The sequence below is a fragment of the Myotis myotis genome, unplaced genomic scaffold (assembly GCF_014108235.1).
Source record: "Myotis myotis isolate mMyoMyo1 unplaced genomic scaffold, mMyoMyo1.p scaffold_m19_p_2, whole genome shotgun sequence".
NCBI lineage: Eukaryota > Metazoa > Chordata > Mammalia > Chiroptera > Vespertilionidae > Myotis > Myotis myotis.
This window is the reverse complement of record NW_023416324.1, coordinates 77478097-77501857: the sequence shown is the minus strand read 5'-3', so window position 1 is coordinate 77501857 and position 23761 is coordinate 77478097.

Sequence of the window (23761 nt, the reverse complement as noted above, 5' to 3'; positions counted from 1 at the left end):
GCATGGGGCTTTTCCTATCTCTGCCAGAAAGAAGGGTTCCCACTTCTATTGCAGCTTTCTGTACTTTAATCTAGGCTGAGGACTATTAGAGTTATATTTGGCTCTATTCTGATGGAACATCCATTATTATGATTCCAACTCCTTTCCATCTTTCAGATGGAAATAAAAAAAAAATGCTTTATTATGGGGATGAAATTTGAAGCAAAGCAAGATTTATTATAACATTTTCCCTTGAATCATTATTTTAACATCTAGTTTGAAAACCATGGTAGGTATTGAGAAAGATCAAAAGAAGAAAAAGCCTACCTCAAAAAACAAGAAAAAAATGGTAATGAATCATCTAACTCTACAACTTAAAGCATTAGAAAGAGAGCAATAAGAAAAGCACAGAGTGAGCAGAAGGAAGGAGATAATAAAGATCAGAGCAGAAATAAATAAAATAGAGACCAAAAAAAAAAAAATAGAAAAGATCAATGAAACCAAGAGCTGGTTCTTTGAAAGGATAAACAAGATTGATGAACCTCTAGCCAGGCTCACCAAGAAGCAAAAAGAGAGGACCCAAATAAACAAAATCAGAAATGAAAGAGGTGAAATAACAACAGATCCCACAGAAATACAAATGATTGTTAAAAAATACTATGGACAACTCTACTCCAACAAACTAGACAACCTGGAGGAAATGGACATATTCCTAGAAAAATACAACCTTCCAAAACTCAACCAGGAAAAATGTAAAAATCTCAATAAGCCGATAACTATGGAAGAAATTGAAGCAGTCATCAAAAAGCTTCAAGCAAACAAAAGCCCGGGGTCAGATGGCTTCACAGGGGAGTTTTACCAAACATTCAAAGAAGAATTAAAACCTAGCCTCCTCAGAGGCTAGGTTTCAAAAAATTCAAGATGAAGGAACACTTCCAAGCTCACTCTATGAAGCCAGCATCACCCTAATACCAAAACCAGATAAAAACAGCACAATAAAAGAGAATTATAGGCCAATAACCTCATGAACATAGATGCCAAAATCCTTAACAAAATTCTAGCAAATCGAATCCAGCACTACATCAGAAAGATCATACACCATGACCAAGTAGGATTTATCCCGGGGATGCAAGGATGGTACAATATCTGCAAATCAATAAAGGTGATACATCACATACGCAAATTGAGAGAGAAAAAACACATAGTCATATCAATGGATGCAAAAAAAAGCATTTGACAAAATCCAACACCCTTTCTTAATAAAAACTCTTAGCAAAGTAGGAATAGAGGAAACATTCCTCAACATAATAAAAACCTTATATGACAAACCTATAGCCAACATCATACTCAATGGGCAAACACTAAAACCATTTCATCTAAGAACAGGAATGATACAGTGATGCCCACTTTCACCACTCCTGTTCGACATAGTTCTAGAAGTTCTAGCCATTGCGATCAGACAAGAAGAAGAAATAAAAGGCATCCAAATTGGAAAAGAAGACGTAAAACTGTCATTATTCACAGATGAAATGATACTGTACATTCTAGTACCTCATTTCTAAGCTGTGGGTTGGGGTGGTTGCTAAACCTGAGAGGCTACTAACTCAAGAAAATAATGTCCCACAATGATGGAGCTTATGCTGAAATAGATGAGATGGAGCTTCTGGCTATTTCCTGGTGCTGCCTTGTACATCCCTGTAAACTATTAGTTTTACATTGCTGTGCAATAAATTGCTACAAACCCAGTATCTTAAGACAACACAAATTTATTACATCACCGTCTTCATAGGTCAGGAGTCTGGGCATAGAATGGCTAGTGTCTCAGCTCGGGGTCTCAAAAGTCTGAAATGAAGGTGTTGGACAGAAATCTCATTTGGTGTCTCTGGGGAAAAATTCACTTTCAAGTTTATTCTTGTTGTTGGCACAATTCAGTTTCTTGAAGTTATAGAACCGAAGTCCCTCATATTTTGTTGGCTGTTAGCTGGGGGCCACTCTCATCCTTGCCATGTGGCCTTCTCCATACTGAAGCTTGCAGTGGCAAGTCAAATTTTCTCATGCTTCATATCCTTAACCTTATTTGTCTTCATCCTCCACCCAAATTTAAAGAGCTCATGTGAGTAAGTCAGACCCACTAAAATAATTTCCCTTTTGGTTAACTCACAGTCAACTCAGTAGCAATCAGAATTATATTTTCAAAATCACTTTTGCCATATAAATTAATGAGAGAGATGTTTTATCATACTCTAGAGCTACTCTCACAGTTAAGAGGAGGAAATCAAACAGAGATGTGGACTCTTGGGGATCATCTGAGAATTCTGACCATTACACGAGGTCTCAGAAACTACTACATTCTTTATGACACCACTAATAACAAGGGGAAAATATCAATTGCCTACTTTTCCTTTTTCTTCCCCTTTCTGTATTCTCACCTGCCCTCATTAATTTCACCCAGGCATAGTCAACTTTGCCGTTAGACTTTGTACTGCAGTCTATTTTCCTAGGCTCAATGATTGCAATATAGGGACTTAGGGAAATCAATCCTTTATATTTTTCTATTATTAACCAGAGGATCAGTTAGAAACCTCTGATTCTCCCACTCACAAAAGGGAAATGAGTCAAATTTACATTTATAAAATGTCTTCAATAAGCTAGGTGCTATGCTTTACATATGTATGTACAAGTTCACTTATGTCAACCTTTCAGAATCTATGAGTATTATTATCTTTATTTTATGAATGAGAAACCAAGAAAGGAAAATTCATTGCTAAAGGCCACATAATAACGTGAAAAAGCTAGGACTTTAATGTAGGCTGAGGACTTATGCAGATGTTAGTGCTTGGGTTGCAAGCAAATAAAAAAGACAGCTCTTCCTTTTAGTAGATGTGAGACAGTTATGAGGATGCTCAGTTTGCTTTATCTAGTGTCATAGCAAAGCTGTGTTCACTTGCAAGGCAAGTGTCTAAATATCTAAATTTGACTCTAGGGCTTGACTTACTAAACCACTCATCATACTGGGAAAATTCTCTTTCTCATTCATCCAAAGATCATGGGTCAATGTTACAGTTGGGGCTTAAACCTGCGACTGTGCAATGATGACTAAAGTGGGGTCAGGTCAACTTTGTTGCTCCTTTCCTAGTCAAGGAGGCTGGAGTAACAATATGAGATAAAATCTGAGATCCTAAACCTTGATAGATGGGACATTGTTGTTATGGCAACTGCCTTAGTCCATTTAGGCTCTGTAACAAAATGCCACAGACTGAGTGTAAACAACAGACATATATTTCTCACAGTTCTGGAGGCTGAAGTCCAAAATCTGAGAGCCATCACGGTCAGGTAAGGGCTCTCCTCTGGATCACAGACTTCTCATTATATGCTCACATAGTGGAAGGGGCCAGAGAGCTCTTGGGGTCTCTTTTATAAGAGCACTGATTCCATTCATGAGGGCTCCAACCTCCTAATTTAAGTTCCTCCTAAAGGTCCCATCCCCTACCATCTCATTGGGCATTAAGATTTTGCATATGAATTTTGGGGGGACACAAACATTCAGACCATAACAACAACATTCTGGTTATATTTTTATGTATTGATCTCCTTGAAAAGAAAAGATGTACAGTGGTTTATACAAATACAGAAAAATATGGTAACAACATAATAAAGTAACTGGCACTTATTGAATTATTACTCATTAGGTACCATGTAATTTCCTCAAAATAGTCCTATTAGTTAGATACTAATATTGACTTCATTTTATAAATGAGAACAAGGAATGTTAAAGAGGTGAAAGAATTCACCTGAAGTTAACCAACTAATGAGTAATGGATGCAGGACTGAAACCCCCAAAAGCCAGGATAAATAAGGAAAGAAGTAAGAGTATGGGCATTATTTGGTATGAGGAGTAAAACATATACTATGAATTACTATGTACTTCGTTTGGGCAGAACACAAATTTGAATTTAAACTTTCTATCAGATGTTGAAAAGAAAGAAATGTGATCAATCACTATTCTTAATACCTATTCCTAGGACAAAGTCAATTACTCAACTATTATTGCCAGTATGATCAGTGAGAACATTTTACTTAGAGTCTTTGTGGAGAGGACCCTGCATAATTATATGTATGTAAAAGTGAATGTAGCTGAACATTTTCATCTAGGCCATGCATTTTATATGCATTTTATTCTTAATTCTTATAATAAGCCTATGTTTTCAGTCTATTATTATCCTCATTTGACACATAGCCAAACTGCGACTTAAGATACTAACCAACATGCCCAAGGTCACTGAGCTAGTAATGGTAACGTTGAGATGTAAACTCAGGTAGTCAGATGCAACTTGTAATCATTGTGCTATGCTGCCTGCAATGACCAATTTATTAGCAGCCTTGCAGTAGTTTTGTGTTGCTGTTTTTATAGCATCATTAAATATAAGCATCACTCCAAAGTATAATGCAGTAAAAAAAAAAAAGACCATTGAGAGACAATATGAGTGTAGACAGAGAAGTATACAGCTGAATCCAGAGACTGATTTTAGAGCATTAATTCTCATCATGAGCAATATCATCCACAAGTAATGATTGGGTCTTGGTAGGCAAAAACCTCTCAGATATTACAATGGTTGTAGCCTTCTCATAAACATAAATACCATCTACTTCTTATATTCAACTTCCCCAGGGAGGCAATGGCCTTAAAAATGCTCTGCACCCCTAACTGGTTTGGCTCAGGGGATAGAGCATCGGCCTGTGGACTGAAAGATCCTAGGTTTGATTCCGGTCAAGGCCATGTACCTTGGTTGCGGGCTCATCCCCATTAGGGGGTATGCAGGAGGCAGCTGATCAATGTTTCTCTCTCATGGATGTTTCTAACTCTCTACCCCTCTCCCTTCCTCTCTGTAAAAAGAAATCAATAAAACGTATTTTTAAAAAATGCTCTGTAAAGGGAAACATTTTTAAAGTTGATAAATAATGGTTTAGAGAAACAGATGACTTGAATGTTTTTTTTTTTTTTCAGATTTCCTTCATAGATATTATTTCTCCCACTTGTGGATTTGATAGCTATGAAGCATCAGTACATTTCAGATTGTCTAACTCTGAACAAGAGTATAGTTAGCCTGTTATCAATTGAATCAAATGCCTTTGCTCAAACATATATCTTTGGAGGGATATAGTTGACATTTCATGTGAAAACAGTTGCTTAATAAAGATAGTAAGTACCCAAATGCCACTTCTGCAGCTAGAAGGTTATGGAGTCTGTAAACCATGCTAAGATTCTGCTTATGATGGAGAAATATTATTTTATATTACATAAACACATAGGTAGCCAAAGTCCCACAATTCTATTCCAAATACTATGGCAAAATAATGTTAGTCTAAAAGTTTCCTGCCTCGGGGTGTTGGGGGATCAGCATCCTTATCTTGTTAAAGAACTACTACATAACTTTGAGCAGTGCTATCCTTTCTCTTTTTTTTTTTATGTGCTTTTAAAAAGTTTTGCTTGTTTTCAAGACATCTACCAAAGTAATGGCTTCAGATGCAGAATAATGAAATTATAGACCTCTCTTCTGGCAAGAATCAGATCAGGTTACAGTTTGGGTGATCTATTAAAGCCACCCCCAAAGGATGCAGGGGTGAATTAGCTCAATTTCTTGCTACCTGGTCTGGGATTTACCCTACTTACAAACTAATAAATAAGGCTGCCACTGCTTCATGAATGCTGCTGAAAGACACAAGACTCCCAAGACTTTATTACTTACAAAGCAAGCAGCATACCACCAATATGTTTGCATCCTTTCCTCCTGGACCCCCAGGCCCCACAGTGGTGATGCAGACAGCCCAGATTGATGCTACACCTGTAATGGCTTTCCCTTATAGCCAAGGAGCACTGGACTGGGAACCTACTGTTTTACAGCAAACAATAAGCAAGCCTACTCTTTGTCTCAGTAGGAGACATTATCTCATCCCTCAAGGTGGCTCACTATAAACATAACACTGAAGAATGGCCCAGTAGAGTAGTTAGAGCCTTGAATTCATTGCATATTCAGCAAGACAATAGAGGCAACAGAGACCCAAGGAAGAATGTTTCCCTTTATCTCTTATCTGGAGTTCTTCGTTCCCTTAGTTCAATGGATGTGCTTCTTTTAAAGATACTGGTGGTCCATTTCATTCTTATACTTAATTCCTTATTCCAATTCTTTTATTTCCTCTTTTTTTTTCTGAGTTAGGTAAAGAGGAACATCCTGCAAAGAGGAAGCTGTCATAATTACCTACTTCGCCTAAATACAAATTATATTATTTACCTTGAAATAGATGCTAGCAAAGTTGAGAAAGAAATAATCAACTATATTTAAGTTGCATCAAAATTTAGAAGCACTGAGAGATTAGATAGGATATTTCCAGACTAACTTTAGGTAATATTGTAAAGAAGATCTCTAATTGCGTGGGAAATTGGACAAGGTAAATTCTATACTCTCAACTTTATGTTTCTTTGCTATTGTGAAGGGTGAACACCAAGTATAAACTTACAGAGTTATCTCTAAGTGTCCTTATCCATCCAGTCTTTTGGAAAATAATAGTGTTACTCAGTAGTTAGTATTTGTTGACAGTAGGTTAATATTATTGGAATGACCTTTCTATCATATCCCAATGACCTCTCTTCCACAAGCAGAACAAGTTGTAAGAGCCCTATTTTCCCACAGAGTACTAGTAATTCTTATATATTCATTTTAGTTTTAAAGACATTTACTAACATATTAAACATAAATAAATAGCAACATAACTAGAAAGAATTATTATCTTTAGAAAGGAGAGGGGTGGGGAGGAAGTTACAATAACTTTTATTTGACCTCATGCAACAACTCTGCATTAAGATACAGATATTTTATAAGTTGTGCGTTTGAGTTAGAAAGAAAAATAGGACTCTTGGATGCCAGAATTTCTGTTTAAACTAAAATATGTGAGCTTGTTGCCTAAGATGTATTTTAATACAACACTCTCTGTGGCTCTGGTGTTTCTAGAATGATTTCTTCATACTGTACCAGGTATAGAGAAATTTTGGTGAAATCAGATGATCTAATGCTGGGGTATTATTCAATTTTGAGTTTATAGATATAGCCTTATATAGAAATTTTCTTTTGCCATTGAAATTTTGTATTATTTTCTTGATTTTATAACTACATTGAACTCTTGTTTAGATATTATCTGAAGTCAACAATCCAAGGATTTCAGTTCCAAGGCGCATCAGACTATAAAACAGGTATAATTAAATACCTGAATCCCTTAGATTAAAAAAAAAATAAAGAGAATGTGCTTAAGATAAAGCTGCCTTGAGGCTCCAGAAAGTTACAGGTTAGTGGGTTTTATAAGACTACTTACAATTTAAAGCGAGTGTGTGTGTGTGTGTGTGTGTGTGTGTGTGTGTGTGTGAGAGAGAGAGAGAGAGAGAGAGAGAGAGAGAGAGTGGTTACCATAGCAATGTCACATCTAATGGTGCTTATGCTACTTCTGAGATCTCAAGCACCTTCTTCCAGGGACACATTGACCAACACAGCTTGTTATGGGAAGTTTTATGCCTAATGTTAGGCATGCAGGGAAAAAAATATATTTCAATATGTGAGGAACATACATACACTCATGCCCATATACATATATACACAGTATTAATTTGCAATATCATTTGTTATAAAGCAGTTTTAACTCATTTTCTTTCTTTGATATTTTTAAATATCACATTGTTTTGCTGAACTTTAAGGAAAATTAAAAATAATAGAGCTCTATTGATATATGGACATGGAGGTGTTTTTGATTCTTTCCTGAGAGTCACTAAATTTATGTAATTTTTTTATTGGAATAACACTTTGACCTTGTGATCATTAATACAGAAATTCAGATGTTATCTGTCTGAATAAATTATATTTTAACTCCTGGCCAGAAAAAACATTTGAAATTCCTGTTTGTTTGCTTTAAAAAACAAAAAACAAACAAACAAACAAAAAACCACCTCTTATTTAAATAAAAACACACTTAAGAAAAAATATTTAAGCTAAATGGTATAGAATAGAGACCACTATTGATCTTACAAAATAATTAAATGAATATTAAATAAAATATGAATATAAAACAAATACATATTTTTTTAGTGTAGAAGAAAATACCTTTTCTATGTCTTCTTTCAGATGAATTTAAGAAACTGGATGGGTCTCAACCTTAAATTTCTTGTTTGTTTGTTTTGTTTTTGCAACACTAAATTGTTGTTAGACAACTGGAAAAAATGTATCAATAAATATCTTATTTTTTAATGGTTTCAGATAGTCTATAATAAAGATTTTTAAGGGCTTTTTTCTTAATGTACAAACACTTGGAGTATACACTCAAAGCCAATGTCAAAATCAGAATGCACCTAAAATAAGGCTGAAATTATATATATACCTTTCTTGTTCTACATACATGACTATATTTTCTTTATTTTCCATTTAAATCTTGCCTGCTTGTGAGAAAAAGACAATATGAATGATGCATGGAACTTAGGCTGTTCTGAATATAACTTGGTTTCCAACCCCAAAATTTAATAATTGTTCAGAACTTAATATAGACTGTCATCAATGGAAAAAATATATATTTACCTCAAAGCTTGTTGTTACTTGGATCAAAAACCACATTTTCATACAGAATCAATGTAACACATACAATTTTGGCTCCCTAGAAGGCTCATAACGCCTATTTGATCTAGGATATAGCGCAACTGCTTTAGACTTGCAATAAAATGTAACTGGCTCTACTATATGTGAAATCAAACATAAAGCTGAAGAATAAATCATTTTATTACAAATGCTAATACTTGAGAAATTAGATTTTATTTCAGCACAATAATAGATTAATAAGAACTTTTTGGAGCTTTGGTAGAATTTTTAGAGTCCTTTAAAAAAAATGCACTTATTCAATAAGTATTTAGGGAGCACATAGTCTAAGCCAGGTGCTGTTCTAGGAACTTTAGAAGTAAACAAGATTGATAAGGTTCCTAAAACTTTGTTATAATGGCAGAAATAAACAATATATAAGTAAACAACAACAACAAAAATAATTTTGCACTGCCATATATGATGAAAATCCATGAGCTATATGGTGTGATATAAAATAACTGGTCACTGAAGACAGGGTCACTTAGTACAGATACAGCAGAGATTGTTGAACAAATGATGTTGGCTGATGCTTGAAAGATGAAATGGAAGATATATATGCCTAATATGCAAAATGTCCCTTCAGGAGTTCAAGCGCTCACTATGACATGCACTAACCACCAGGGGGTGGTGCGGAATGAAGGAAGGCCCTGCCTGGCAGCAGGCAGCTGGGGAAGGGAGGCCCCTGCTGGCAGCCGGCAACCCCTAGGGACCCTACCTATTCACAAGTTTTGTGCACTGGGCCTCTAGTAAGAATTATAAAGACAAGGAGTAATAATGTAAATGACCAGGACTAAAAGGGGGCCAGTGTGGCTGGTGCTGGGGGAGGGGGAGAATGTTTTGAAACAATAAGCAGATCAAGCAAGGTTCTACAAACTATGGTAAGTATTTTATTGAGAGCAAAAAATAAATCACTGCAGCTAAGATAAAAAGCTCTTGAACGGTACAGTAAAGCCATCAGACTATAAGGCCAATTTTTACTATAGACTATTAATGGTCAGGCCCCTTACTCATGAGAAAAGGCAGTGTTTGGTGTACTTTTTTATTTATTTATTGTTTTTAGCTATGTTCCTTATTCACCACTCCCATTCACAATCTTAACATTTTAAAAATTTCAAGTTGGAACCATGTAGGGAATGGACTGGGTGATATTAGGAAGCTCTTACTGTAATTCAGGAATGATATTATGGTATACTGGGTACAGAGGTGGAAGTTGGGATGGAGTACAGGGGTGACAGTGGGGATGGAGAGGGGTGAAAAAGTTATATATATATATATATATTTTTTTTTTCCCCCCTTAGGTTATTAGGAAGGGTAGAAACTAAAGATGACTCCAAGATTTATTATTTTAGCAACTAGGTGCATGTTATTGTCATTTATAATAGTTGAGGATTCAAGAAGAGGACTAATTTAAGGAGATGGGGTGGAGAGGAAAAAAATTTGTTTGGGGAATATTAATTCTAAGGTGGCTATTAGACTTCCTACTGCAGATGTCACATAGATAAATTAGTCTGCAGCTTAGTATGGAATTGGCATGTTTTGTTTTAGCCAGAACTGATATCTTGATAAATGTGTATGATTCATGAATAGCAATATAATATTGGCCCAAACTGGGATAATTATGAGGGTAAAGGGTGCTACTAATAATTACTCAGGGACAACTGGTAAAGACTAGGACTGTATGGTTAACCATTGATGGAGAGAGCAAAATTGTTGGACATATTTGAAAGGAAGTACTTCTGGTGATGAATACAAAATCTAAAATAGAAAGTGAAGCAAAGGATCATGACAGAAAGTTTAAAAGTGGTGGAAACTTTGGATTTTATCAGGAGCAGAAGGTATATGGGAAAGAGTAGATAATTATAGAGTAGAACTAATGGCTTTCTTCTTAAACTTATTCAACATTCATTGCTATCCCTTTCTTTGAGATATCTATATATGTAAAAGCCTAATATGCAAAGTGTCCCCTCACGAGTTTGACTGACCGGGAGTTTGATCACTCACTATGACATGCGCTGACCACCAGAGGGTGGCACTGAATTAAGGAAGGCCCCAGCTGGTGGCTGGCAGGTGGGGAAGGGAGACCCTGGCCAACAGCCACTAGGGACCTTACCATGCACAAATTTCGTGCACTGGGCCTCTAGTGTATATGTTTAATTAGCATCAACTCTATTCTTATCTCCATGATATAGATCATTTTTTATTTATTAACAAAATAAAGAACATAAGAGAACTGGGGTGAAGTAGTGGAAAGATGTAGAGAAGAAAAATAAAAGATGAAGTACAAAGCTTTTTTTAAAGGAGTTTCTGGGTATACAGGAGAAGTTTGTGTCTGAGGAAATAAAACTTCTAGAGGACAACATATAAATATGGGATAAAATAATATATATTATAACAAGATAGCTATTTGAAGACAGTGGAGGCAACAGATTTCATGTGCTAAGATCTCAGAAAAAAAAGGAAAATTTATTAAGTTGAGTGCCAGGAGCCGGTCCATCCTTGCTGTTTGACACAGTCGCTGCAGGGAAGAAACATCTGCACAGCATATATTTCAAGGGACCTGGCATATATAGCATACTGTTCTTAATATGTTTGCTCACCTTCTTGGCACTATGTGTTTTAACCAAGGTCACCTCTCTGAGAAAGGTTGTTTCCCCAGGTAGGATTTTCCCTTGAAGTTAGGGAGGGAATAAAACCCCTTAACTAAGTGCCAGGCGGGTAGTTAATCACTTTAACTATGAACAATCACGCTTAAGCTACATAATCTTTACTCCCTGGAATGGAGATAAGAAAAGCCCTAACCTTTGTAATAGAGATTGATAGGATTGGAATCAACTGGTATAAATACAGATGTAACAAGACAACAGGACACAGAACCTAGAGACAGAACCTAGCGAGAGAACCTACACAGAACCTGGCTAGAGAACCTAGTGACAGAACCTGGCTGGAGAACCTAGACAGAACTTGGCTGGAGATCCTAACCAGAACTTGGCTAGAGATCCTGGCTAGGCTGCTGATCAACTGAACTCTGTCTCTGTATCATTCCCTCTTCACTGACTCCGTCCACACCTTTGGGGACCCCTGGACCTGCTGGGGTTAGACCACAGCAGTTGAGTCCTATACTCAACAAAGTATTTCCCACTTGGTTCATTTGTAAATTTGTGTAAAGAGATTCAGAAGCTAAATAGAAAGCCTAGTCCTTATTAGAGACATACTAGCCTAGATTAAAAAAAAAAAAAAAGAAACAAAAAAGAAAAAATAGTCACCTTTTATTTAAGAAACCAAAGTTCCCAGAGAAAAGAATCAAGGAAATGTACTATGTTAAATTTTCTCTCAAAAAAACTTTTTTCCAGTTCCCAATTTTCCTATGCCTAGGGAAAGAAGTAAAGAAATTGATCAAGAAGCAGTTGATAATGCTAAATAATAGATTAAAGGTTTTACCTGGCTCATAGTTCTGAAGACATAAAACTTGGGATTAAAGTCTCTTTATAAAGGAGAGACCATGGTAATACCTCAGGCTTTCTGTTGAGACCTCAGGATGTCTACACTGTAGGAGGAGGGGAAAATTAGAAATAGCAGGACATCACAAAGCTGAAACAAAGCTCAAATAATACCAATGTTTAATTGTATTAAAATGGTTTTCTCATATCTATTTGCTGCCAGAAGGTGATTAATTTCTCTCTAGAGGAAGATAACTTCAACCTCAGCATCTATCATTTTTTCAAATACAATGTCTGAGAGACATTTTGAAACTATGAGTCTTTCCAGGAAATGAGACCCAATGATAGAAAGCCATGAGAAAATGTACACAATAAAGCAGACTCATAGATGATACATATGTTGCAGTCATCCAAACTAGACTTTCAAATAACTCTGATTAATATATTAAATTGACAGAGTTATTTGAAATATGGTAAATATCACAAGAAAATTTGAATATATAACAAATAATAAAATAGGAATTCTCAAAGTAAAAAATTACAATAGCCTAACACTGTTAAAGTGGGTTTAACAAGAGAGAGAGGACAATAGAGAGAGGATTAGTAAGTTAGAAGATCAAACAGTAGGAAATACTCTGATTGCTGTATTAGAAAAAAAAATGAGAACACAGTAAATGGCATGAGACATCTGGAAGCTGGTAAATAGGATTAAGATAATGTGTATTTGGAGTCCCATATGGAAATGAGAAACATGGAACCATATCACTAGAAAAGACTAGAGGCCCAGTGCACAAAATTCCTGCACTTGGGGATGGGGGACTCCCTCAGCCTGTAATGTGAGAGGGGGCAAGGCCAAGCCGAGGGACCCCACTGGTGCACAATCAGGGCTGGGAAGGGACAAGGGAGTTTGGCCATCCAGGGAGGGACCAGGGAAGGGCTCCAGGGGGTGTCCAGCCCATCTCGCTTAGTCCCGATCAGCAGACTCCAGCAGCAGGCTAACCTACTGGTTGGAGCGTCTGCCCCTGGTGGTCAGTACACATCATAGCGACTGGCTGACTGGTTGACTGTCTACTCTCTAGTGGTCAGTGCACATCATAGCAAGCGGTTGAGTAGCCTTAGCATATCATTAGCATATTATGCTTTGATTGGTTGAATGGATGACCGAACAACTGGACACTTAGTGTATTAGGCTTTTATTATATGAGATATTTCAAACAATATTTCAAAACCTATGAAATACATCAAATCACATAAACAGGATACCCAAAGAAGATATATACAAGGAAAACCAGATATAGGCACATTAAAGTCAAACTGCTAAAGACCAAAGGCAAAAATAAATTCTGAAAACAATCAGAAAAAAACAGACTTTTCAACAGAAATGAGAGAAGTCAGAAGATAGTTGTGTTAGTTTGCTAGGGCTACTTTAACAAAATACCACAACTGGGCTTACTTAAAGAAACAGAAACTTACTGTCTCAGTTCTGAAGATTAGAAGTCTAAAATAAAGGGATACAAGGGGCCATGTTCCTTCTGAAACTTGCAGATGAATCCTTCCCTAATTCTTCCTAGCTTCTGATTACTCCCTGGCAATCGTTGGCATTCTGTGGATTATTTATGTATTGCTCCAATTTTACATCTCCATACAGCATTCTCTTTGTCTGTTTATGTCTTCCCTGTGTGTTTGCTCATCTCTGTGTCCAAATAGTCCCTCTTTATAAGAACACTGATCATATTACACTAAAGTTCACTCTAATGACTTCAGTTTAAACTTGATTAGCTCTATAAAATCCCTACTTCCCAAAAAAAGGTCATATTCTGAGGTACTGGCAGATAGAACTTCAACATATCTTTTTTGGGTATACAATTTAACCCATAAAAACAATAAAATGCAATCTTTGAAAAGCTGAGAACAAAAAGCTCACCGGAAATGTATAACCAGTGAAAATATGTAGAAAACTTAAGCTAAATAACAACATTCAGAAAAACAAAAGCTGAGAGAATTCATTGACAGCACACCTGAAGGAAAAAATCTAAACAGGAATTCTTCAGTCAGTGGAAAAAGACCCCATGCGGAAAGCATTTCATAAGTAAAGACAGAAGAGCAACAAAAGGTGCATGTAAATTAATAATGCTTGTATAAAAAAATAATAAAAATAATATTTCATGGGTTTTAAAATTCACATAGAGAGGACTTCCAAAATGGCAACTAGCAGGAAGGTAGGGAGGGAGAGAGTGTGAGAGCTCAAGGAAGTGATAGAGGAGTGTGTGGACACGTGTGGTGTGTGTGTATGAGCTAGGGACAGTTAGATTCTGCAGGTCTTCTAAGGGGCTGCTAAACCGGGCAGTCTTAGGCGGCGGAGTCCCGCTCCCTGCGCGGACACTCCTGAGCAGCCAGCACAGGCACGGCGACCATGCCATCTTGGGAAACAGAGCTGCTTCAGACTATGATCCTGGCCTCAGCACCACCCAGTCTGATCTCAGACGCATACCAGGATCCAGCAGCCACTGGGGACAGAGACCTGTGACCACAGCTACAGAGCCGTGGACACCAAAAGTTCAGAAATCCCCGGCAGATCCCTGAGTAACAGAGCCCATTTCCCCTTCCAGCAGGCTTGCGGGCAGCGCAGCCTAACTAACTGATAGACACACCCCTTGCCAGGGTCTCAGTGCTCCAGGAACTTTAGCCTGGAAGTGCTCGAGCACCTTGGAATTGATCCTACTCACACTGCCAGCTTCTGAGCCCTGGGCTGGGAGCAAACGCAATAACCCCAGGAACTGAGCCTAGGCGCACTGCTGGCTTCTGAGCCCTGGGCTGGGAGCAATTGTGTGAACACTGGGAATTTGTCCCGCGTATCACAGGCCCAGGGACCCCGATTCTCTGGGCAGGAGGCAGCACCAAGCACCAGTGACTTGACTGTGTTTCTTTTCACCTGCATCTGAGATCGTGATTTCCTGTGCATTCATACTAAGAGCCAGTGACTCCAATTCCTGGTGCAAGGGCACACAGGGACGCTGATTCTCAAGGCAAGGTCGCGCGAAGCAACAGAGACTCTGATACTGGATTCTGGGGAACTCTGACTCCTGGCACATGCTAAGGGGCTCTGGTTTTCAACACGCTTCAGGGGGGTCTCTGTTTCAGCACGGTGCAGGCAGGGTCCCTGATTCTAAGGGCGCGTACGAGGCCACATTGAGCGCTGACAACACTGACTCTGAGCGAGCCTGGTTCCCACCAACCCACAACAACCACACATCTTAGTGTCAGAGCTCTTCAGTGACACTAGGGTGGTGGGAGGCTCCCACTACACACGGCCCAGGCCCACGCAACTCGGCGTTTGAACCATCGGGAGATAATCAGAATGAAGAGACGAAACAACACCCAGAGGAAAGACAATGAGGAGTCACCAAGAAAGGATATTAATGAAGTTGAAGCATGCAACATGACAGAAAAAGAATTCAGAATAATGGTTGTACAATTCATTCACCGGATGGATGAGAAAATCAACAACCTATGCAAGAATCAGGAAGAAATGAAAAGTGATATAGCTACAATCAAAAACACCATGGAAAGTTTCAACAGCAGACTAGAAGAAGCAGAGGACCGAATTAGTGAATTAGAAGATAAGGCAGAGAAACAAGCTCAATCTGAACAGCAACTGGAGAAAAGAATTAAGAAGCAGGAGGAGAGCCTAAGGGAGCTTTGGGACAACATGAAACGAAGTAACATACGCATAATAGGGCTGCAAGAAGGACAAGAAGAGCAGCAAGGATTAGAAAATCTATTTGAAGAAATAATGTCAGAAAACTTCCCAGATATGGGGAAGAAAAAAGTTACACAAGTACAGAGAGTCCCAGGCAAGATAAACCCCAAAAGACCCACACCAAGACACGTCATAATAACGATGGCAAATGTACAAGACAAAGACAGAATCTTAAAGGCTGCAAGAGAGAAACAGAGAGTTATCTACAAAGGATCCCCCATAAGATTATCAAATGATTTCTCAACAGAAACACATCAGGCCAGAAAAGAATGGACAGAAATTTACAAAGTGATGCAAAGCAAAGGGCTGAATCCAAGAATACTCTATCCAGCAAGGCTATCATTCAAAATTGAAGGGGAAATAAGAAGCTTCACAGACAAAAAAAGGCTAAGGGAGTTTATCACCACCAAGCCAGCAATGCAAGAAATGCTAAAGGGACTGGTGTAAAAAGAAGAACTAAAAAGCCTAGAAAGAAAGCAGCCATAAAAAAAAAAATAGAAATGGCTACAAACAAGTACCTTTCAATAATAACTTTAAACGTAAATGGACTAAATGGTCCAATCAAAAGACATCAAGTGGCTGAATGGATAAAAAAACATGACCCATATATTTGCTGTCTACAAGAGACCCACCTCATTAGAAGGGACTCACACAGACTGAAAGTGAAGGGATGGAAAAATATCTTTCAGGCAAATGGAAATGAAAAAAAAGCTGGGGTAGCAATACTTATATCAGACAAAATAGATCTCAAAGTGAAGGCCATAACAAGAGATAAGGAAGGCCACTTCATAATACTAAAGGGATCAATACAACAAGAAGATATAACCCTGATAAACATATATGCACCCAATGAAAGAGCACCCACATACATAAGAAAACTCCTGGAAGATATCAGGGGAGAGATAGACAACAATACAATCATAGTAGGGGACTTTAATACACCACTGACATCACTGGATAAATCCACTAGACAAAAACTCAGCAAAGAAACAGCAATCCTAAATGACTCACTAGATCAGATGGACTTAATTGACATCTTCAGAACACTTCACCCCAAAGCCACAAAATATACGTTCTTCTCAAGTGCTCATGGGACATCTTCAAAAATAGACCACATATTGGGTCACAAACAAAGTCTCCCCAAATTCAAGAAGATTGAAATCATACCAAGCATCTTCTCAGACCACAAGGCCATAATATTAGAAATAAACTACAATAAAAACAACTCAAAATACTCAAACACTTGGAAGCTGAATAGCACGTTATTAAATATTGATTGGGTTACCAATGAGATCAAAGAAGAATTTCAAAACATCCTGGAAACTAATGACAATGAAAACACAACAATCCAAAACCTTTGGGACGCAATGAAAGCAGTCCTGAGAGGGAAGTTTCTAGCGCTACAGGCCTATCTCAAAAAACAAGAAAAAATGGTAGTAAATCATCTAAATCTACAGCTCAAAGAATTAGAAAGAGAGCACCAAGAAAAGCCCAGAGTGAGCAGAAGGAAGGAGATAATAAAGATTAGAGCAGAAATAAATGACATAGAGACCAAAAAAACAATACAGAAAATCAATGAAACAAACAGCTGGTTCTTTGAAAGGATAAACAAGATTGACAAACCTCTAGCCAGGCTCACCAAGAAGCAAAGAGAAAGGACCCAAATCAACAAAATCAGAAATGATAGAGGTGAAATAACAACAGATCCCACAGAAATACAAATGATTGTTAAAAAATACTATGGACAACTCTACTCCAACAAACTAGACAACCTGGAGGAAATGGACATATTCCTAGAAAAATACAACATTCCAAAACTTAATCAGGAAGAATCTAAGAATCTCAACAGGCCAATAACTATGGAAGAAATTGAAGCAGTCATCAAAAAGCTTCCAGCAAACAAAAGCCCAGGACCAGACGGCTTCACAGGGGAGTTTTACCAAACATTCAAGGAAGAACTAAAACCTGTCCTCCTCAGACTACTACGAAAAATCCAAGAGGAAGGAACACTTCCAAGCTCATTCTATGAAGCCAGCATCACCTTAACACCAAAACCAGGTAAAGACAACACAATGAAAGAGAATTACAGGCCAATATCCCTCATGAACATAGATGCCAAAATCCTCAACAAAATCTTAGCAAATCGGATCCAGCAGTACATCAGAAAGATCATACACCACGACCAAGTAGGATTTATCCCAGGGATGCAAGGATGGTACAATATCCGCAAATCAATAAACGTGATACATCACATAAACAAATTGAAAGAAAAAAACCACATAGTCATATCAATTGATGCAGAAAAAGCATTTGACAAAATTCAACACCCATTTTTGATAAAAACTCTCAGCAAGGTGGAAATTGAAGGATCATACCTCAACATAATAAAAGCCATATCTGACAAACCCACAGCCAACATCATACTCAATGGACAAAAACTAACACCATTTCCCCTAAGAACAGGAACAAGACAGGGATGCCCACTCTCACCACTCCTGTTCAACATAGTACTGGAAGTATTAGCCCTTGCAATTAGACAAGAAGAAGAAATAAAAGGCATCCAAATTGGTAAAGAAGAAGTAAAACTGTCCTTATTTGCAGATGACATGATATTATACTTAAAAAACCCTAAAGACTCCATCAATAAACTATTAGACTTAATAAAAGAATTCGGCAATGTAGCAGGATACAAAATTAACGCCAAGAAATCTATGGCATTTCTATATACCAATAGTGAATGTGCAGAAAGAGAGACTAAAAAAGCAATCCCATTTACCATCGCACCAAAAAAATTAAGCTACCTAGGAATAAACTTAACTAAAGAGGTAAAAGACCTCTTCTCAGAAAACTACAGGACGTTGAAAAAAGAGAAAGAGGAAGACATAAAGACATGGAAGAACATACCATGTTCTTGGATTGGTAGAATCAACATCATTAAAATGTCCATACTGCCCAAAGCAATGTATAAATTCAACGCACTTCCCATTAAAATACCAATGGCATATTTCACAGACCTAGAATGTACTCTCCAGAAATTCATCTGGAATAAAAAAAGACCCCGAATAGCTGCAGTGATCCTGAGAAAGAACAAAGTAGGTGGGATCTCAATACCAGATATCAAGCTGTATTACAAAGCCACTGTTCTCAAAACTGCCTGGTACTGGCACAAGAACAGACATATAGATCAATGGAATAGAATAGAGAGCCCAGAAATCAGCCCCAACCAATACGCTCAATTAATATTTGACAAAGGAGGCAAGAACATACAATGGAGTCAAGATAGTCTCTTCAATAAATGGTGCTGGGAAAATTGGACAGATATATGCAAGAAAATGAAACTAGACCACCAACTTACACCATACACAAAAATAAACTCAAAATGGATAAAGGACTTAAATATATGACGGGAAACCATACAAATACTAGAAGAATCCAAAGGCAACAAAATCTCAGACATATGCCGAAGCAATTTCTTCACCGATACAGCTCCTAGGGCATTGGAAACTAAAGAGAAAATAAACAAATGGGACTACATCAAAATAAAAAGCTTCTACACAGCAAAAGAAACCATCAACAAAACAACAAGAAAACCCACTCCATGGGAAAACATATTTGCCAATGTCATATCTGATAAGGGCCTAATCTCCAAAATTTATAGGGAACTCATACAACTTAACAAAAGGAAGATAAACAATCCAATCAAAAAATGGGCAAAGGATCTAAATAGACACCTTTCAAAAGAGGACATTCAGAAAGCCAAGAGACATATGAAAAAATGCTCAAAGTCACTAATCATCCGAGAAGTGCAAATCAAAACAACAATGAGGTACCATCTCACACCTGTCAGACTGGCTATCATCAACAAATCAACAAACGACAAGTGCTGGAGAGGATGTGGAGAAAAAGGAACACTTGTGCACTGCTGGTGGGAATGCAGACTGGTGCAGCCACTATGGAAGACAATATGGAGTTTCCTCAAAAAACTGAAAATGGAACTCCCATTTGACCCTGTGATCCCACTTCTAGGAATATATCCCAGGAAACCAGAAACACCAATCAGAAAGGATATATGCACCCCTATGTTCATAGCAGCACAATTCACCATAGCTAAGATCTGGAAACAACCTAAGTGCCCATCTGTAGATGAATAGATTAGAAAACTGTGGTACATCTACACAATGGAATACTATGTTGCTATAAAAAAGAAGGAACTCTTATCATTTGCAACAGCATGGATGGAACTGGAGAGCATTATGCTAAGTGAAATAAGCCAGTCAATGAAGGAAAAATACCACATGATGTCACTCATTTCTGGATAATAAAGACCATTATAAACTTATGAACAAAAATAGATACAGAGGCAGAACTGCCTCAAACAGACTGTCAAACTACAGCAGGAAGGCCGGGGAGGGTGGGAGGGCAGGAGGGGGGCGGGTAAGAGATCAACCAAACGACTTGTATGCATGCATATAAGCATAACCAATGAACATAAGACACTGGGGGGTAGGGGAGGCCAGGGGATTGTCAAGGGCGGGGGAAAAAAAAGAAGACATATGTAATACTCTTTGTAATACTTTAAGCAATAAAAAAAATAAAATAAAATTCACATAGAATTCACATAAAATTCACAATAAAAGACTTGAAAACAGTAGCAGAAAAGTTGAAAGACAGGTAAGAGAAAATAAACTGTTTTCAAATTCTTACCGTGTGTAGAAAGCAGTTAAAGGGGAAAACAAAATTTTCTCCAGGAAGTCATGTATAGACCTTGTAATTTACAGAATAATCACTAAAAGTAAAAATACGCAAGAGGTCTATATAAAATAAAAATGAAATAAAAGTATATAATTTTTTTTAAAAATTAAACGAAGGCATAAAGTTAGAGCTAAGAGAAAACTAAGAGTAAAATAATAGATATAAACTCAAATGCGTGTATCAATGGTTACATTAAAAGCAAATAGAGAACATATTCAAATTAAAATAATAAAAAGGAATGGCTACATAAATGTAATGACTATATGTTACTTATAAAATATTGCCAGAAGCCGGTCCATCCTTGCTGCTTGACACAGTCGCTGCAGGAAAGAAACATCTGCACAGCATATGTTTCAAGGGACCTGGCATATATAGCATACTCTTCTTAATGTTTGCTCCCCTTAGCGCTGTGTGTTTTAACCAAGGTCACCTCTCCAAGAAAGGTTGTTTCCCCAGGTAGGAATTTTTCCCTGAAGTCAGGGAGGGGATGAAACTCCTTAACTAAGTGCCAGGCGGGTAGTTAATCACTACAAACAATCATGCTTAAACTACATAATCTTTACTCCCTGGAATGGAGATAAGAAACGCCCTAACCTTTGTAATAGAAATTGACAGGATTAAAATCAACTGGGATAAATACGGATGTAACAAGACAATAAACAGCAGAACTTCGCTGGAGATCCAGACCAGAACTTGGCTGGAGATCCTGGATAGAGATCCTGGCTAGGCTGCTGATCAACTGAACACTGTCTCCGTGTCCTTCCTTCTTCGCCGACTCCGTCCACACCTTTGGGGACCCCTGGACCCGCTGGGGTTGGACCCCGGCAAAATATAGTGAGGCATACATAAAGATTAAAGTAAAAGAATGAAAAAAATAGACCACACAAACACTAAATCTTTGTAGAGGTATGTTAATATCAGACAAAGTAGATCTTAAAGCAGGAAATACTACTAGAAACAAAGAAAAAAACAATTAATCATTTGCATTTGAATCAATTTAAAAGACATACAATTCTAAATTTATTACATATAAAAATCTAACGTTAAAACATATAGAGAAAAACACTTAAAGAAATAAAAGAAGGAATAGACAATTGGAGGAAGATTTTAATGGATAACTCTCAATAACTGATAATATAGGCAGGCAAAATTAGTGGAGATATATCACAGTAATTAGTATGTGTGATTTAATGGAAACTGCACAGTATAACCGTGGAATACACATTTTTTCAATTAGATATGGGTTGTCGATAAAAATAGATCGTAAACTAGACCATAAAATAATTCTTAACAAATCTATAGCCATGCATAGTATGTTCTCTATACCAGGTGAAATGAAAGGAGAAGAAAATGAGATAATAATATCTCTAAGTATTTAGAAACTAAGCAACATACTTCTAAATATCACAAGATTCAAAAAGGAAATCACAATGATAGTACAAAATATTTTGAAAATTGAAAGCAGCAAGAGACAAAGGCTCATCACATACAAGAGATACTGAATAAAATTAATAGCAGATTTTTCATCAGACATCATGAAGTCGGAAGATAGTAGATGAAAGAAAAAAGGAACCATCAACCAAAAATCTTATATCTGACAAAACAATCCTTTGAAAATGAAGAGAAAATGAAGACACTCATAGAGAAATAAAAATGGAGAAAGTTCATTGCTAGCAGACCAGCCCTCTAAGAAACACTAAAAGAAGTACGCCAACCTGAAATAAAAGGAACTAGACAGTAACTGGTAAGCATGTAAAAAAAAAAAAAACAAAAAACAAAGAGCAAGAGTAAAGGTATCAATGTGAGTACACATGCAAGAAAGTGTAATGTATTTTATTATTGTGACTCCTTTTTTTTTCTTGAATCTGGGTTAAAAGACAACTTCCTAAATCAATAAATACAAGTCTAAATGATGGGCACACATTATATAAAGATGTAATTTGTGAAAATAGCAGCATAAAAGAGAGAGGAAAATGGAACTTTATAGAAGCAGAGGTTTTGTATACTAGTGAAACTAAATTGGTATTACTCCAAACTACATGTTTATAAATTAAGATGTTAATGGTATTCCTTAGAGCACAACTAAGAAAATAAACATTATATGCTTATACAATGGAAAGGAAATGAAACAATTAAAAATTTTTATGCTTCAAGGGACACTATCAAAACGCAAAAGACAAAACTGGAATAAAATATTGGCAAATCATGTATTTGATAAGGGTATGGTATCCTGCATATACAAAGAACTCTTATAACTAAAAATTAAAAAGACAAGTAACATAGTTTTTAATATGGGCAAAGGGTATGAAGAGACATTTCTACAAATAATATAGACAGATGGATAAAAACACATAAAAAGATGCTCAATATCATTAGTCATGGAGAAATGCAAATCAAAACAAAATTCAACACCAGTTTACATGCACTGGGGTAGTTATAGTGAAAAACAAACAAACAAAAAACAAATGTCAATGAGGATGGGAAAATATTAGAGTTCTCATACATTGCTTGTGGAAATGTCAAATGATGCAGCCACTGTGGAAAGTGATTAGTCACTTCCTCCAGAAGTTAATCATAGGGTGATCATATCACCCCAAAATTCTAATCCTAAGTATGTACCCATAAGAATTAAAAGCAGCTGTTCCTATGAAAACTTGTATGCCATGTTCACAGCAGAATTGTTCATAATAGCCCGAAGTGGGAACAACCCAAATGTGCATCAACTAGTGGGAAAAAAAAAGTATAGTCATGTAATGAAATATTACTTAGTCCTACAAGTAATGGAGTACTAACACATGCTACAACTTGACGAACCTTAAAAACATTACACCAGGGTGAAACAAATCAGGCACACAATACCAGATATTGTATGATTCTATTTATTTGAAATGTAAAATGGTGCCTATTGTCCTCAGGTGATAACTTGATGTACTCCCTTTCATGCTTAAAGTCATTCTCATTCTAATAACAAATCACAAGATCATCCTGTCCTTGTGTAGAATGTGGAGTAGTGTATAAAATATGTTTGAGTCACCTAAGGCAGTGGTTGGCCAACTGCGGCTCGCAAGCCACATGCAGCTCTTTGGCCCCTTGAGTGTGGCTCTTCCACAAAATACCACGTGCGGGCACGCATGTACAGTGCGATTGAAACTTCGTGGCCCATG